The 3,811-nt window shown below is 31.4% G+C and overlaps 1 pseudogene; it reads left to right on the top strand.

Moving 5' to 3' along the window:
* Window positions 1-1,825: 1,825 nt before the first annotated feature.
* Window positions 1,826-3,012, top strand: LOC119370732 ((S)-N-methylcoclaurine 3'-hydroxylase-like protein pseudogene; annotated as a pseudogene).
* Window positions 3,013-3,811: the final 799 nt, after the last annotated feature.

The following is a 3,811-nucleotide window of genomic DNA, read 5'->3' as shown; positions in this document are numbered from 1 at the left end:
GAACATGTGTAATTCCTTTTGCAGCAAAGCCTTGTCATTTGGAGAGATAGCATTCAAAAAATTTTGCTAAATAATCTTTAGTTTCCGACTTATATATATAACACATGCACTTTTTTTGTCATTTGTTTTTGCACAAGTAATTTGTGATAAAATGTGCTTATATAATGTCAAACCGGACGCATAACAATTTGTTCACTCTTAACTAATGGAATATCTATTACAATATGCATAGATTTTTTTTTAACTTACTTAAACATGATGATATGATCATGAGGAATATGTGACCATATAATAAAAGTGTGTCATAATTAGAAGTTTTAAACGCAGATTATGCAACAATATAGAAAGCACAAAACCTAAAAACTACTTGCAATTTGGCTAAAACAGAGAAAGAAGGACAATACAGTTATGCATTGGTAACTCAATCATGTTTGCCATTTTAAAAGTTGGTGATGTTGATAAAGCAAACAATGACAATTTTGATTTTGCACTTTGGCCATAGTCCAAATTAAATTTAATTGGGACACACAAAATAGAAATTTTGTCTATCTAAAAGAATCGGTGAAACGTAGTCAAAACTAGTACTTTATCATTAATTAAAGATGGATGCAAACAAAATTAAAATAACAACCTTTAATCTTTAAAGAAAACTCTATTTAAGCAAATGTTTGATTAATTTTAAGAACAATTTAATATGAATCGTTTAAGATTAATAGATATTAATATAAGAATACATTGTTAAATTAATCTTTAATACAGTCCAGATCTATTGTTCATAGAATTTGTTTGACAAGAATATACAATATTCGGAAGCGTACCTTGATCCATAACAGCAGATCTATGTTATGGGCTACCTCGTTGCGGCAATTCGATTTTCACGATAACAGCAGATCTACGTTTATTCCTCTGCCCTTTTGTCCGTAAGTTTTCTCTCAATGGTCTAAGAATAATCAACAGCTACGAGAGTTTCTTTTATGTGCTCTCTCAAAACAAGCTATCACCGTATGTGTTTGAGGCAGCCGTCACACTCCCTATTTTGTTTTATTTTCTGTGTTCTGCCGATTCCTTTTACTTTTATAAGGCAGAGTGAGGGTATTAAAACCCTAACTGACTCTTATCCATTAAGCCCAAGAACCATCATCTTGGGCCACCTTAATTAAAACCAGCTCTTTAATCACATAGGCCACGTATAGATTATTAAATAATCTAACATACATACTAAAAAAAAGAAGCAATATTATAGTTTAATTATTGAACTAAGTTTTCTTAATCCGCAACTCAAATCAGAACAAAAATATTATGGAACGAAGAAATTACTTGTTTTCTTATTTTTTATTTAGTTAAAAGAAAAAAGTTTTCCACATATATTTCTTATATTGAAGAGGTTTTTTTTTTTTTTTTAAGAAAATAGAACTTTATTAATTCAAGAGGTTAAATTGAAGAGATTATTTGAGTTATTAATTGAGTGTGTTTTTTTTAAAAAATTACAAATTAATTCAGTCCATATCTATACTTATTTTTCTATTTATTTCTTTATAAATAATTATTCAATAATATATAAATATCTGCACCATAATCATTGAATCGATATATATAAATAATCACGGCAAGCAGCTTGCCAATTCAAGGTATTTGTGGAGTGATTGTTTTGGTCCTTGTTCCTCATTGTTTTTTCAAAGAAAATAAATAATGACAATGGCATGAATTTGGCTGTGATTTCTGATCTTTGTTCTTTTTCAAGCAAAAGCTCAATTTGATACTTGGAGACAAAAAAGCTCTCTCATCAAAGAACTTTCTGCAAATCCAGTTCAAGTCTCTTTGCGGCATGGATCAAACACTTTCTGCAAGTCTCTTATACCTTTTCTTTCTTGTTTTCCTGCCTATTATTTTCATTGTTCTCAAGCAAATCTGCTTTCTACCCTCAAAACCTCGTCTTCTTCCACCAGGCCCCAGGCCTTGGCCTATCGTAGGCAACATTCCTCATATATATTGGGAAAAAACTACACATTTCATTGGAAAACATTGCCAAAGTCCATGGCCCTTTAATTTCACTTAGGCTAGGCACTCAAATTGTCATTGTTGCCTCTTCATCCAAGGCAGCTACTGAAATTCTAAAAGATAATGATCGTTTGCTTTCTGCAAGATCGGTCCCAGAAGCGGTTCCTCATAAAAGCCATGTCCTTGAACGCATATCTCTCGTTTGGGATCCCACATGCAACGATCACCGAAAGTCCTTCAGAGCCTTGTGTAGGACTAAGCTTTTCTCTGCCAAAGCAGTTGAATCACAAGCTGCTTTAAGGGAAAAGAAAATGACAGAAATGATAGAATATTTAAGTAGCAAAGAGGGAGAAGTAGTAAATATTGGAGACATATGTGTTTGCTACGGTTTTTAATACAATAATTCTAATCTTTTATTTTCTAAGGATTTTATTAGCTTGCAAAATCAAGGATTGAAAAGTTTTTTGTGGAGAATGATGGAGTTAGGCGCTGCTCCTAACGTGGCAGATTTTTATCCCACATTTGCAGAGTTAGATCCTCAAGGAATTAGAAGAGAAATCTCATTGTGTCTTAAAGAAATGTTTGGCATATGGGAAATTCATATCAAGGAAAGAAGAGAAAGACATGCAAATGCACATAATGCTTCTAATACAGATTTCTTAGATGTTTTCCTTTCAAATGGTTTTGATGATGATCAAATCAATTGGCTCGCTAATTATTTCTTTTTTCACGAAAATGGCATATACACTTTTTGTTGCAGGAACTATTCAGTGCTGGTATAGACAGTACTACCACAACAGTTGAGTGGGCAATGGCTGAGCTTCTCAAGAACAAACAAGCCATGAAAACACTTCAGCAAGAGCTAGAAACAGAAATTAATAGAAACCCGATTCAAAGGTTAATACTTACTATTTTATCCTGAACTTTGAAGCACCTTACAATTGTTATATACAGTCAATATTTACTAGAATTATTCTGTATTGCAGATTCATAGCAAAACGAGGAACAAACTAGCTCACATTTTCAAAGCCATGCTTGTTCCTTGTCCCTGGGCTTCGGGAAATCTCTGCGCCTTTAATCTTTAGATGGTTCTCTAAAAGATTATAAATTACAACACGAACACACGCCGATATTACAATTTTTTAAAAAGTAGAATAACGAAATGCTTAGGACACACTATTTAAATGAGTATAATTTATTAATAATTTCAATAAATAAACAACTATTTATAACATATCATAAATATAAAATAAAAAATACTTAATTTTTTCAATGTAATTAGTTAAATTCTCAAAATTAACATTAATATTGAAAAGCAAGACAGTTCTAACTTATTTAGAGATAGATTGACAATTTAAAGAACACTAACATTTTTAAAAGAAATCAAATTAATCTCTGACGATATTACATATTTTAATTTTTCAAATGTATCTCTAAAGTATTCTTAGAAATGTCCTTAAAAGTATTTTTAGAGGTGTCCAAATTAACAGTAGGGAGGTAGTATTGTTAATAATTTGTGTTTTCTATAAACTAGCAATTGAATTAGTCAAAATCTTAACAAATTGGTGAGTTCATGAATGACATAGGTTATGTTAGCCAACAATTCAAAAACCAAAATTTCAACAACTTTGGATATTATATTGAATGAAACCACTTGGATTATGCAAGTAGGTCATAGGCTTGCTTATCAAGAAAAACGTTGCCTTGCCACAGAAGTAAACTTCCTTTATAAAAGCCTTGGATAATTAAAATCTACACCAAAGTCCAAAATGACAGAAGAAGTGAAGCTACTTGGAGCATGGGCAAGTCCATT

This window comes from Jatropha curcas, chromosome 5, assembly GCF_041381405.1.
Source record: "Jatropha curcas cultivar XTBG-Jc1 chromosome 5, XTBG_Jcur_1.0, whole genome shotgun sequence".
Lineage (NCBI taxonomy): Eukaryota > Viridiplantae > Streptophyta > Magnoliopsida > Malpighiales > Euphorbiaceae > Jatropha > Jatropha curcas.
The sequence above is the reverse complement of the archived record's forward strand: the minus strand, read 5'-3'. Positions and strand labels throughout refer to the sequence as shown.